At 33.7% G+C, this 15813-nt stretch overlaps 1 long non-coding RNA gene across 2 annotated transcripts in view; it reads right to left on the bottom strand.

Moving 5' to 3' along the window:
* LOC116182758 overlaps window positions 1-15813 on the bottom strand; it is a 110648-nt gene that overhangs the window by 45073 nt on the left and 49762 nt on the right. For both annotated transcript variants that reach the window (XR_004147608.1, XR_004147610.1), the window contains exon 2: window positions 2108-2160. This is a non-coding gene — a long non-coding RNA (uncharacterized LOC116182758). The remainder of the gene's footprint in view (window positions 1-2107; window positions 2161-15813) is intronic.

The raw sequence follows: 15813 nt of genomic DNA on the forward strand, positions 1-15813 counted from the left end.
CTAGATCTCCTCCCAAAGGCAAAGGTTAGATACACTCTGATTACCATTACAAATCGGAGAGATTCTTTGTAATAAAATTGGATCTATTGGGTAGCCACCGAGGCGGATGCGCAAATTGCAAAAGAGCTCAAATTTGTAAATGAATACGTGCTTGACGCATATAAGATTAGTTCCCATATAGGAAAGCGTGGCACATGTAGAAAATTTGGTCTTCGATAATGGGCAACTCTTTACTATCCTTAAAGCTGCCAAAGATCTTGTTCACAGGTAATCCTATTAATATTCCGGCAGAGATAAAAAAGGAAACGCGAAAAAAAAATGTATAACGAGGGTGTTCGGGCATTTTTTTTTTAGTTTGCGGCTTACCTTTCTAGGGGCTAAATTACAATAACGCCAGTAAAGGCAAACCTTTCATACTTCCTTTAGTAAAAAGAAAAGTGTTTAATCAGCAAATGGTTTAAACCTTTCAAGTCTTTGTTTTTAAACGTAGTACTTGACCCATAAAATCCTTTGAGGTTTACACAAACGAGGAGATTTGGATGAACTGGACCAACGTTAGTTTTTTTTTGTAGAGTATGCAACCTAAGCGAAATGGGGGGAATGCATCAATTAAAAATAGGCAGGGAAGCGTAATAATCATATCATATCCGCTACTGGCAATTAAAAACAAACGTGTAATTCCGCTTGTTTTAGATTTACCGAGCTGCAATTTTGTTGATTGGTTTCAGGAAGATGAAACTGGATAAACGCAAACCCGGAAAGTCGATTCGCTCTTTCGTTATTTAAATTCTCGTTTCGACGCGTACTTATTTCGCGTTAATAAAACTGACAGAGGAATTAATTAGGCAAAGAGAGAAAAAATTATGGTAAATTCGACGCTTTCTAAGGCTTAAGTGTTTACGCTTTTAATGGAAAGCTTTTATTTAGCACAAAGTTATAATGGGTCGTTGAGAAGAGTATTTAAAAAGAAGTGATTGATGATACCGGCTCATTTTATCTTAGAAATTAAATGGATTTTCGGAAAAAGAATTTTGATGGAAAATCTTTGTATTATATTATGTATTTGTAGAGATCATTCTACTTTTGGCCCAATTCAATCTGTTCTAGGGCTGGTTTTTCAATTGATAGATGTGAACGCATTTGTTTACATAGATAAAGTAACTGCCAGATAGGTTAACTAACGATTAGTTCTGATTTTTCAATATGTTGTTAGGACCCCTACCAGTAGTGTATCTTTTAGCAGTTTTGAAAGATTTGTGCTTACTTGGCAGCACTCGAAAAACCGCGTAATTTTCCCACTTGTTTTAGTTTTTTCTATACACGTCTAGACTGTGGGCTTTCGAACCCCATATCGAGCTAAATACTCATTTAACGGAAAAAGTTAATGGGAAAAGATGTGCGAAATGTAAGTAATTTTAAGCATTATTTAAGCACATAAGGACGTCTGTGTTTCTAACAAGAAATCTAACGCGGTCTCAGGCATCCTGGTGTTTTGCCAATAAAAACAAAGGTATGATTTCGTTGGTTAACAAGAAACCTTTTTTCCTATTGGCTATTGCTTAATGATCAATGATACTGAACTTGTGGTGGGTTTATACAATCATCATTCATCACCATCATTAGGTACTAATGATCGTAATGATTGTATAAATAAACCATGACAGATACTAAGATAATGATTGTATAAACCGTCCATAAATGGATAGGTTTCACCAATCTATAATGGAGCTATGAAGTTTTCATCTCAAAGTAAAAATATTTCGAGCAAACCGACAGAAACGATCATAAGAAAAACACATTTCCGTATTTATATTGCAACAAAATTCTACTATAGCAACCAACTTTTCCAGCTTTCATGTTTGAAAATTCATTTCCTGCGCAAATCGATCTTTTTAATACCTGCACCTTTCGCAATTACAGGTCGGCCAAGGGTGGCTGATGTTTTAGATTTAATATAGTTGGAATGTTTTGTTTGCCGTATATTAAGTTGGAAAATATAAAAGGAATGCGCTATATACCGAATTCGTACGGTCTTATATCGAAAGTCGTCCAAAAAAATTTCAATATCGTGCAAATGCTTTCAAGTATAAAAATCTAGTTAACTTACCCCGGGTAGTTTAACTTCTTTTAAATCATCTTTGACTGCTACGGTCGGATTTTCTGTAAAATAAAGATGAGAAACTGTTTATTAAGTATAGAGAAGGTCACGTTAGATTGATATAAATTGTTACATTAGATTAAGGCGAATAGAATCAGAGGAAATTGTTTGAATAGCACAAACTCGTTTGTCTTCATTCTTTTGACATTTATTTACATGCAGGACATTTTTAAAGGAAAAACTTGACTTGTTTTTAAGAAAGCGCTTTGAGAAAGCTTATCAGGTGCAGTAACCCGAAACTAAACATGTTTTAATTAAAAAACAAATTGCTTCTTCACGTTCTTTTCACCATCCTACATCACCAATTAGTCAAAATCGAGTATGTAAGTACTTATATTGTCACTAAAGAAAACGTTTATAATACTATCATGTTTTTTTTTCCAAATGGTTCAGTTGCTGGACCCCAACACCTCAAGGATTTGATTGGATATTCTATTGGGGAAACTGGACAGCAGTTTAGTTTATAAAGAAACTTGCCTCAAAACTGAACATTTGTGGTTAGAAGGTTCATGTGAAGAAGTTCTTGGAGACTTAAAAACAATCATTTGTGAATTCAAAAATACTGGTGCATGGTCTGAATTTTTCCAAATGTGAATTATACTTCTGCAAAATATACCCAATGAACAGATTAGTCGCTTTTATTGAAGAAACAATTCCTTCACTTTCGTCCAAAATTATGTAAAAATTTTCATCTCTGGCAATAATCTATGTAATGTAAACCCACAGATGACTATTTTTCTTTCTTCGTAACTGTTTATGGATACCAAAACTTAATTATTTTTAAGATGTTGTCCATTCTGTTATCCGATTTCGTGGAATCAAGCTGTTTCTTTACGGGGTTTAGGAATTTGTTTTGTATCTGATCTGATCTCTATTTTAGACCCTCGCGATTGCTAATATGTACAACGTGCCCATTTCCGTATAAACCAGTTTTTTTTAAAGAAAACAGAGTTAGCGGTTGCGATTTTAAACACATACACTATTAATTTATGACGTGGGGCATAAACAGAATTCGGTTACGAGACTACAGCAATAATAAAGGCGAAAAAATTACGTTCCTAATCATTTATGTTGTTCTTAAGGAATGGATATTTAAGGAAAGCATTCGGGAGGTAGTCAAACATGCCCGTTGATCAAGGAAAGAGATGTAGAAATTTGCAACTTAAGCGGGCAACTTACTTAGTTAAAAAGAAAGTACAAGGTAGTCGTTTAATGAGGGAAGTTACTTAAAAGGTACAAGATTGACGAATTTGAATCGTAAAATTGAAATGTGAAATGTAGCCAGGCAGTTGTTAATTATATACAGTTCGAATCCATAGGAATCATCGGAATACTGCAAAGGTAATATTTCATTTATATATTGAATAATTGAATTGAATGTTTAATTTAATATCACCTTTGTTTATAATTCGATAAACATAGTGTGTTAATTGCATGGGGTTCAGATGCCAAATGATTAATTAAACAACTGGAAGCTAGTATTAAAAAAATCTGGCCAGCCCTATTATAATCGCTTGCATTATAAACTAATGATTTAATATAGGTACTATCTCACTTTTCCGCAATGATTATTATACGAAGACAAGTACAAACTTAAATTTGTTTATACACTGAAGAGTTTATTTAGATATGTATATATCCTACTGCAGGATGCACTGTTTGTTTCGATTATGGAAACATCGTATAGTAGAACACAAATTGGTTTAACGTTGAGTTGATCATTTATAGTATAATATATGTAAATTTAAAAAATTTCTGCACAATAATGAGAAAACTTGCTGCGGAAAATCATTTTCAAGAAGCAACCAGTTGAAACTTTATCTATCTCATCTCGAGAACTTAGGTACTTTAACGGGAATAAATTGATCATATAACACGAGCTAGCGTAATTATATTAGACTCGTTTATATGGTAAGTTTTAGTGATCACTTAACTAGAAAGTTAAAGGAAAAACGTAACTGTTGAAACAAGTGTTCATTAATATGGTATATTATATTATAGTCGATGGCATTCATTTACAATTCCATCAGCTTGTAATGGTTTACAAAATAAAACTCATCCATAAACATAAAATGGCAGTTACATTAAGTTAAACACAATCATCGTAGACTTTTAGTCAAATTGCTATTCAGTACAAAATTAAGTTATGCCATTAGAACTTATTAAGACATTTAACATTCTACCAAAAATACCGGGTACATCCTCAACAGCAATTGGCAAGGGGATAAGAAAACCTCGAGGAAAACCTTTATAGGTAGTCTATTGATTTTATTTTTTCATGTGAAACATTATTTAGAATTCTTAAGTAGTGTCTTATTCGATACACTTTTGAAAATCTTGAAGAGCGACCCTATTAAAAATAAAAATCTATGTAGAGAAATAGATTGCCAGACAGAACCTCTCTAGACATCTTTTGAGAGGTCATGTGGAATCCCAAAGTGACTCCAGATATTTCGTTTGGTGCGTTAAACACGAGCCTTTCACTAGTATTTTTTGAATTACTTGCTGACGTTTCGTTTTTGGAGAACCATCATCAACTTCATTTTTTAAATACGGCCCTGATATTCCGATATCATATTCTTAGGTCCTTCCTATTCTGAATTCAATGATTCAATGGTTTGGATTTTTTTTTCGGTACGTTGGGAATTCCATCTCTCATTGGGGTGCATGTACTAATATAACTCAGTGTTGTCTCTCCAAAATTTAATTTTTTTAGGGCTAGGACTAAGAACATTCTTATTAAGGATCTGTACAAAGATTTTTTTAAGTAAATCATTAGCTAGGACAATAATTAACGGTTATATTATTATCTACGTATTTAATAAATGCAATGCGTGAATTGATACAACAGTTTCATAGAAAAAACAAATTAAATTATGTAACAGAAGATATAAAAATTAAAATACAACGAGCAAAGAATTTGAATAAAATAATATCTAAATTTAGAGTAAATTTTGGAAAAGTTCCATTATTTTCTAAACACAGAGAGCATCTTCTCAACGGCGATTCTAACGTCCTACTCAGCAGGAGTAATGCTACCAATACTTCCAGAACTAACTCCCGCAGTTCTTCTTCCGTTGCAAATCTCTGATGCGGCATCAAACGCCTCTTCGCGCTATATCCTTATAGCTGTAGAGAAGGAATTACCCTTCATGGTTCTCTAATGAAAGGTCTCAACAAAAGGAATTAGTTTCTACCAACCATGCCCCTCCTCCTCGACCTGTTATCGTATCGGGTATATTCCCTTATACCTCAAGAACGGATTGTCGGAAGAGGGTACTCATAAAGGGCGATTGAGACGTCTGCAAGAAATATATCCATTGGTGATGTCAAAACAAAAGCTATTTCGGTTAAAAAAATGCGCTTTATTTGCATCACACTTGTGCACAATTTATTTATACTTGTTATTTCATGCTTTAGTCACGTGTATATTGTGAAAGGAGGAGATTAACAAAAATCGTTTTAGGCACATACCTAACTTTTCGCATTTCCTGGTTTTTCTGGTTTTTTTGTTTTGTTTAGATTGAAAATGTTGAAAATGCAAGAACCACAAGGATTACAGTTTCTCCAACTAATATGCATATACCTACCCAAAATCACAAAAAGAAAATTACAAAGACTTACACATCCTACATACACGATTCGAAACTAGAACCGGGGTAGAGCAGAACTCCGAGATTTTCCGTCTCATTTGTATAATAAAAGGGAATTCAATCTGTTCATTATATAGGATTTTAGTTGTAAACCCTCCTATTTACTACAACAGCGATGTAAGTTGTTCCCGAGGAAATTAATCCTTTTGATTGAACTTGAGACCATTCTCCTTGTTTTTGCGTTAATGAATCACTTGACACCTCTACGAAAATGGCCAATTAATATACTTTTATAATCACCAATCAGTGTACAACGAAAATCTTAGCACAGTTTCAAAAGTGGATGTATTAGATGAAATGTATAAAGCATTTTTTTCTTGTATAGTGTGGTACATTTGACTTGTGCCGAACAATTGTGAGATAGAGAATATTGAGTATGCCCTTTCGGGTTTTGTAAATATTTTTCCAAAATTGAAAGTAAATGAAAAAAACCTCGACGAAATTTGGTATTTAGTGATAATTCCACATGAAAATCCCGATTGTGAAATTAGTTTCTAAAACGACTTTTTTAAATGTTACTTTACGTCCAAAGGTCGTTCAATTTTTTTAATTATGGTAGTCTGATTCATTTTATCCAACATTACCTTTTCGCATTTCAGATCATCTACGAATCACGTCTCCATTTTCATTGTAAAAGACCACGAATTATTTAATTTAGTCGAAATCAATTTTTTTTCTTACGTCCGTTTCAGATAATCTTATAATTCCCGAAAAAAAAAAATATAAAAAAAACTTCCTTTAGAAATGAGAATTTGTCAAAATTCGACAGTCAACTGCAATTAAGAAACCAGTGACGTGGTTAATTCGTGTGTTCTAGATTTTACTTGCAATGCATATATAATCTGTTCTAAAACAGGTAATTAATTTGTGAGTTTAAATAATTACCTACAGTCAGTACCTCAAAACACCAAGTTACAGCCGGTCCAAATAAATCAATATTTTAGTGAAATTTGCTAAAATTTTAGGTAGATTCATAAAATGCATAGAATAGAATTACGCTTTCCATCATATATAGGTGATTCCTACTTATGCAGGGTTAAAGTCTGCAAAACTTCCCCTTTATAATTTTATAGACAATTATATCTACGAATAAAGATGCCCCATATCGCTTTTGCATGCAAATCCGAATTTAATTTAATCCATCTCCTAAGATTGAGTATAAACCTTCGAATAATCAGGGTTTCTCCGAGGATGTAGGTAACGGGCGATTTTTATTAATTCACTTTCCTGCTCTCGTGTTTTCAGTTAACAGATCGCAATGTTTTATTCAAAAAGGGAATGGAAGCAAATGTTATGAATAAATTGTGTAGGTACCTACTGCACTCGTAAAAAAAAGAGTACCCGCACTTAACCGTGTACGTTTGTGGCCGAACATAGAGTTTATTTATACAGGGCCTTTTCTACTGCATCATCAAACATTTCTTGGGAAATACTTTAATTCGTTTAATGAAAACAGTATTAATTTCATTAGAGACGAATTGTCAACTGAATCCATTCATACAAGGAATCGCTCGAACAGACAATGGAGGCACAGGAAGTTGTATCGCTACAGCTTCCTCAAAACTGAGCAGAGCTACAATTACATGCTGGAAAATCTCTTCCTAAATTTAATCTAAACCGATCTAGTGGTCTGGAAGAAGATATTAGGGGAAACTGTACATTTCCCATTAACGAATAACTACTGAATTACGTCCAATTTATTAGATTACTTAATTCCAACACAAACGACTATTGTTATAATAAATATTTACTGAGACTTTATATAAAATGAACGGAAAAACACGAGTAACATAACATGTATTGGTTTCCTGGGAAATTAAATAAAGTAATATAATCACTACCAGTTATATAACGTATACGCGATTCTCTGCATTTGAAGCCGGCTGATCAATACTTTGGCTTTTTGAAGAAGTTTCGGATGTGGCAATCATATAGGGAGCATGGACCAGTAATTAACACGAATAACTGGCCATACTGTGTACTTTATTTTCTGTAAAGAGGGATGTACTGCCTTTGCTATCAGAAATGTGCGGTCCCCATGACCCCACATTATAATAATTATTAATTGACCTAGATTGGGGCTTTTTAATTTTAGGTAATTTATAGGCCTCAACCAAATTGACGCAAGTGTAGTTGAACAGAATTGGAAAACAGGGCGGAAAAGCGTTTTTCATGGACGCTTTTGACTAGGAAGGAGAAAGATATGGAGAATGAGTAAATAGATAACAATTTAAACGCCAGTTATATGGGAAGACAAGAAGTAGGGTAAGAATAGAAGAGAAGAAAGAATCTGGAGTGTTCTGGACAATAAAAGGACTGCGAGGCTGGAGATTTCCACTTATGAATACAATATATGAAAAAAATATTAAGACAAGGGCAAAGAACATATGAAGGAAATGATTGGAAGAATAGAGCGATACTGTGAAATAAGGAATGGAATTAAATGCCGAAAATGGTGAATTGGTGAAAGAAGAATGCTTGTCAACCAGGATGAACACAAAACCAAAATGGTGGGAACAATAAAAAAAATATTATGAAACAAACGGGTACGGATGGGCAGAGGTCGAAAGGAGGAGAGAAATATGGAAAAGGCTGTAAGAAGAACTTTAACCTCTGGACATGCTTATTTAGATTCCAGGATATGACCATTGAATGTAGAATTTAATGTTTTAATTTGTTGTGCCGTATTTCACCGGGTGAGAGTAAAAAAAAAACAAGATACCAGTTTTGTAACCGTTCCCGTGGAAATTATTTTGCAGGATCCTAAAACTCTCGTCATTCGAAAAATGCGGGAACATTACCATTTTATAATTTCAGTTCCGTTTATTAATTATTAGCCCTTTTTTATTCGTAATGTAAATTTAAAACCAGAATTGAATTATTTATTACCGTACCGTTTAATTTTAAGGTATGCGTTTTATTACCGTTTTGACAAGGGGGTGTCTTTCCTTTGTTTCGTTTTTCAGTAGCTATAGAGAAAATTAATTTTTACTTCCGCCAACCCAGGAGCAAGGAAGCAACTCCTGGTGGCGCGCGAGACAGCAACACTTACTCCGCCGAGATTAATAAAAGGTTAATCAAAAGTAAATGCTTATTACTTTTAATTATTATAATGCTAATTAAAATTTATCATTTGATCCCACTAATCTCTACTGTTTCATTCTAAATACCGTTTTGCGTTGGCATCACCGAAAAGTTTGCCACACTTGTATACTTGACAACTTTTGAGGTCGCTTTTTAGGTGGTGTCATGGTTTTCCATCATTTGTGGGGGATTTTTTTTGCCAACGATGGTTTTTTTGCTGAACCGGTGGAGCAAAGGTGCGCAAAGTTTTTTTCAAAATAATTAACAAAATGTTAATGGAAATTAACGCAGGATGCGCGGGAATTTGGAGAGTTATTCTTTTTTGTTTCTTGAACATTTTAAAATGTAAGATCTGTGTGCTGCATTTATTTGATTTCGTGTTGATATATTACACATTCGTTTTGCGTAATCGATTACAAAAATTTAAACCATGTGAAGATACTACCATTTTGTGGTGGCAAGGTAGCGAGAATTATGAATCATAAGCTCCAATACAAACGTCACACTCGCAATTTAATTAAAACTGCAGAGCAATATTGTATTTTATGGTCTAGAAACGTTTAAGTACGTCTTTAAAACTGACATATATGACTTTTGAGTGCAATTATTGCTATTTAATACAGGTCTCTTCGGATAAAGCAAGCGGCAAAGGGCGACAGTTTTATGATAAATAGGTGCAACATTATTGTACCGACGAGGTGGACTAAATGTTGTACATTTGCAACTGAGTTAACTGGTTGACTAACTTTTATAGAGTACTTTAAAGCTGATATGTCTCGGTTGTGCCTTGTACTGGAACAACATCGTATATGCACATGAGCGTTTTAATGTTTTATCTTCCAAATCGGTATATAAGCAATCATTTTTGCATCTTTGCATTCAATATAAATATAGCATGCAAACATTCTCAATTTTTTAATGCAAGGTGTAACGAATCCAGGATTTCAAAAATACAATTTCGAAAGGAAATTACCACACGTCTCTCTTTCTCTCTCTTTTTCAGGCTTTTGAAATAGCGAGACGTACCGAACCATCATCACTTACTCAGCGGTTGCGAATCTCTCCTTTATTAAATGATTAACCGATTCTCGACTAGCTGTAAATATGTTTTACTTTTTTTTAAATTGACTTAAAAATCGGCACTTTTTGAAAAGTGACTACTTGCAAAATTAAAAATAAGTACAATACGCTGTAAAATGACAAAATGCGTGCAATTAAAAAAAATTAATGTTGATCTCGGCAGTCGGATGACTCTTCAGAAATGGGACACTTTTTTACCTGCCATGCGATCTAACACTAACGTTAAACTTAACGTGTATATTATCTGTACAAATTCAGATAATTTTTCCAAAAATTTCTTTCCGGATTAAGTTTCGACAAAATTGTTTTCACTAGTTTTCCCGTTACTCAAATGCTGAAGTAGCAACCTATATACATGAACTACCCCGTCGTGAATTACGAAAATGTAAAAAAAGCTTAATTTGGACCGACCAGGGTTGCTACTTTCGTGGAACACTAACGAATGCCTTACAAAATTTCTCTCTACTATCCCTCTCTTAATTTCCTTTAACTCATTAACACCTACAAAATTGCGACTTATCGATGGACATCGTTAATTCGTTTGCTTAATTCCCGCTCTACGAATGAAATAAGAGTCAGGGCAATAAATCACATCCCACGTATTTTTTAAATATGCAAATTATACAAATTTCGCGCCACCGAGTGACCTCACGCTTATGTAGTGTTTTGAAAAGTATGGCTAATATTACGATATCAACCTTAGTCTTTAGTTCATGTTAGTGCGACATCTCCATCTCCAAAGCTCTACAGAAGTTAAAAAACACAGAAAATGCGATTTTCATTTCCATTTCCATTTACTTTTGGAATTCCACCAGTCAAATAAATCTATGGAAAATCGGCCCTCTAAATTTCGACACTGTGTAAATTGTCTAGACTTCTCTAACCCTCAAATTCTCAAAAAGTTTGTTATACTGACACTTTATCACCGTCTTGAGGAGAGTTTTTAACTTTCTGAAGGGCAAGATCAATAATCAGGACTGACATTTTGGAAAAGAGTTACCATTCTTGTTATATTTCGGGAGTTATGCCATTTGTTAGTGAGCTAAAAAATTCCATCCACAGTCCGTCGATTTGCAAGAATCATGGGACAATTTCCCACATATAACAAAAATTGAAAACGCTCTGAGAGTCGCCCACTGTGAATAAGTCTAAGCTACATATTTTTCATTCACACAAATGTACAAATCAACTGTCCCCATATAACTGTAGATAATAATTTCTGATCCAATGCTTTCTGCAAAATATCCTGTAAGTAATGGATTAAGGGATATGTTTTTAATCATTTTATTTAGATTTTGAGAAATGTTTGTATTTTTACATCTTGAAAAAGTGTAGGTATATTTATTAGCCTAGTATCACATTATCAATAAGGCTTTGTTTTCAAAACACAACATATATATGCTATACGTTTTGATACTGCATTTATAAACATAGCCTTTTCGAGCAAATTTGCAATTCTACATCATATGAAAATCGAACATGCATACAAGTAGGTATTACGTGAAAGTATAATTTTAAGCATACTGTTTATAAGAATATGAAGCCATGTGAAACCATTATTATCACTCATTCATGTAATTGGCTTCGCCAATTCGTCATCCGGCATTATTATTATTGGGCGGAACAAATCAGCACGGGAATAAAAGCTAAATATAATGTGACAAAAATATACAAATGTAGAAACTAAAAACTTGCTGTATTATAATTATTTGCAAAAATATTTGAACGATGAATCTATCCGTCAATGACCGATATAAGGTAAACAATAATAAAAAAATTTCAATTTCGGCTTATGACGTCAATTAGAATCGCATTATTTATATCAGGAACTGTAAATCAAATTTTATAGCTCATTTGACGAATTTTAGTATTCGGAAAACATACACAAAGACGCTTCATTTCCACCTAATTATGAGCGGGTTGAATTTTCCATCCAGCGTAACTTTTCCGCAACCAAAGATTTTTCAAATGAAATCGTTGGTTATTAAAAGGGGATTACTTCCACTCTGCTTTACAACTTAATGAAATTTGGCGTCTCCAGATAAAAGAAATTTAAATACATCTAAATTAATTATAACTTGTCGGAATGGGAGACAATATTATTTTCATGTCTTTTCATCTAAATTTCCATTCGTTAGGCGAAATTGACTTTTGAATAACTCTAAACTCGAATAACCTTGCGCAAATCGTCGGCTTTTAATAATTAACTTTTTATTGGGATAAACAATCCAATATGTGAAATCTTTGAAGTCTTTTTTTCCAGTTTTCTCTTCAAATTTATTTCTACGCAATTCTAATTAACTTTTCCCTTTGTACAATTTTACCGCCGTGTGCATTGCGAATCGGCGAAAGCCGCAATATGTAATGTACAAACGGCACGTTCGCTGTAGTCGGTCTTCATAAAAATAAAAAAGCGGCATTTATGCTCAATGTCGAATAAATTAGAGAAAACGCGATGTTTCAGTGGAATAATTACTTTTTATCTTTTTTAAAGCCACGCTGTAATACATAATAACAAAAATGGCAATTAGTTTAATTTTTAATTTACTTCCCCTTTTCTCTTGCTGTGAGCATCCAAAATGAAACAAGATGCTTGTCTCTGGTTTCGGTGCAAATATTGAATACGGCCGGAGACTAATTCACTGGGTGAACCTAAGTGTGACAAGTCCTAATCTTTTCTAGGATTTTTCATCAATCAGTGGGAAACCACAAAGAATAATGCACCCTGCTTAATTGGGGTTAGGCTACTACATATCACTTATTAGAAACCTCGTTTTCTTTCAATTCAAATCGAATTTCTGTTCAAATCGAGTTTTCTCTGGAACTACTGATCGGATTTGAAAAATAAAAACTGCTCAAAACAGAAATTCGTTTGGAACTATCTAACGTTTAACACCCGTTCCCATTGACAATTTTTGGGGTGCAATTCGCTCACTTCTCAGGATTAAAGTTATGGAAGTAGTATTACTTAATTAGAGTGTCCCCTTCAAAACTAAAATTGACTTGTTCGAGCGTTTCTGGCAAAACTGTCTTTAAGTGGGCAAAAATTGACTGTTTTCAGTGGGCAACCCTGTATAACATTACCTTCTTGTGACTATACATCTGCTAAAGTGCCTCTATAGTTGAATGGAACAATTGCATCTCAGAGTTAGGGGGTCTATAAATCATATCTATTAAATCTATAAAGCACACCAAGAACCAATGTCAAATTTTTAAGAATAGTTTAACCCGTAAGTGCCCAATACATTTTGCAAAGTACGCAAAATTCGACCAGATATATCTTACTTAATGCGTCTTAACTAAATTGAATAAATTACACAATTACAAAACAATTCTAGAATGGAAAAACAACTACGGAAAAAATACAAATTCAAATGAAATACACCATTTCCGTGCTTATGCGTAAATAGCTCCCCCCCCCCCCCCAATTTACTTTTATAAATTGAACTATTTCTCATGTACAGGGTATGCAGTCACTATTTTTGGTCCGATAGAACGTCTACATGACCTTGCTTACACATTATTTACATGCCTAAAGAATTTGGAAGTTGATATCAGAAAATCTCAAGTTATTCTGAAATGTGGAGACACGGAAAAATTGCGAAAATATCTTCTGTAGTGCAATCTAAAAATTAGAATGCAAAAACACAAAAAAAACATTTGATCCTTTGGTGAAAAATGTTCCTTTAAGCAACACACGAGTTTCTTATTAATTAAAAAATTTAAGTTGCGAGCAAGATTAGTGTACTGTAATTTTTATTATAAAAGTCTCTTGCTGCAAAAGCAAAAGATGTGCCTAGATATTTCGAATAGCAGTTAGAAGTTACAGATATAGTGTAAGTAAAAAGGATGTACAGATTACCACAACGTATCTTTTTAACCTAACTAATTTATGTAAAGAATATATCCTGTAACGGTAGTTCCCATAAAGTGGTGTGGATTTTTCAATTTCTTTCGTTTGAGTAATTTTAATCCGGTTTTTTTATTGGAACGTAAACTTCGGTTCTGGTTTCAACCCTGTGTGGAAACGGGAAAAGAATATTTCCACTGCAGAAGTCTACTGCATGCGGTAAGAGTCCGCTAATCAAAGGCATCGCTCCGCTCCTTTCATCCTGCTTGTATATCTGTCCAAGAGCGAATCAATCCCAAAAATCTCCCCGTAATGATCCCCACTATCCTTTCTCATTAATCAACTTCTTGTCCATGAAATACGGCCATCTATATTTACTGTTTCGTTTTCTTCATTTTGTAGTATCAATAATTAAATAAAAATTAAGGTAAGTACTAAATCAATTTCTCGCACAACCGAATAACCTCGCGCTTATTCAGTAGTTTGGAATAGTTACTGCGACATCTCGACTACAGACCAGAAAAAACTCTTGGTTGTGGTTGATCCATGCTCAAAATGGGGTGATGAACCATGAATGACTCAATTCCTCAAAAAAAATTAAATGATGACATCAATGAGTTTTTCAGATTTCAAACAATGTTAGTAATAATTGTATAGGCGGTTTCCGCTTGGCCCTCAGCTGGCCGTGTGTGTTAATGTTTGTTTAAAATTTACCCTCTTCACCATGGCCCGTTAACTAAAAATTTTTGAAAATTTAATTTAAATAACTTAATTTTACTTATAATAATTCAAATTTCAATGTATCGTCAAAACTTCAACATGTATCGTCAAGGCTTCAACAATTTTTCAACATTTTTCTCACCGTACTTATAATTTGTTACCTGAAGATGATTAACAATCGAAACATGTCGTAACATTTCACAATATATCTGTCTGTCAACAATTAAATATCCATGGGGAAGGGTTTGAGGAATTGAGTCGTTTATTTCATTCATGGTCGACTACAGACAGTAAAAGACACAGAAAAGATGATCTCCAATTCCACCAAATGCTTACCAATTTAAATTTAATCTTACAATTACACGAGTCATATAATTTATTGGAAAATCGAGCTTCCACATTTCAGCACCCTGTAATTTTCTATGATATGTAATGCCTAAACTGCCCTAGCCCTTGAATCTCCAAAAATTTCAGTTTTACCTACCTCTATAAAATTCGACAATATAAATCCAAGTTTAGATTTATTAGATGTATTTTTATTGAAACTACGATAATCCACCCCATATATTACTACGCACAAACTGGGCATAATCATATCAAAAAACAATTAAACAGCATATATCTTTTTTATCTAGAAGTCGAAATTGGATTACACTTCATATTATGAATGTAGCTATAATTCAAATACGCAAATTAAATCTGCGAAATAAATCAAGCTAGGTACACAAACCACGTTCTCATCGAGGAGTATTCGTAATGGAAAATAAATTACATTGAATTCAGTAATCAGTATTATTGTTTCGGTTCCGCCAAAGAATTACACGTGTAGAAATAGTTACAGGCACCCACATACGTTTCCTAATTAGTACGCATTGACACTGCGAGTGAGATTTTGGGGGAAGAGCTACAATTAGAATAATTGTATACATGCAAAATTAATGACCAATTCTGAAATTAATGCAATTAAACGGTTCCGATAGTGCAGCATTTTGCTTGGATATACATACAAACTTTTAGGGTTGGTTTCTGTGTCAGAGACTGTAACGCAAAATATTCTCGGTGCATTCTGGGTAACTTATTGTTTAATAACTAACTAGGATAAAGTGACACAAAATAATAAGTACCTAAGGGTTTTCGTTGTGGGCGTAAAATGTGTAGAATCTCCAAAACTTTAATAAAACCATTATCCCCGAAGAGCAAAAAATGCATATTCGGTAACGAACGACGCAATTAAGGCATAATGGCACCGGGTTAATTGCTTAGGTTTA

Source organism: Photinus pyralis, unplaced genomic scaffold (genome assembly GCF_008802855.1).
Source record: "Photinus pyralis isolate 1611_PpyrPB1 unplaced genomic scaffold, Ppyr1.3 Ppyr1.4_LG1, whole genome shotgun sequence".
In the NCBI taxonomy this organism is placed as follows: domain Eukaryota; kingdom Metazoa; phylum Arthropoda; class Insecta; order Coleoptera; family Lampyridae; genus Photinus; species Photinus pyralis.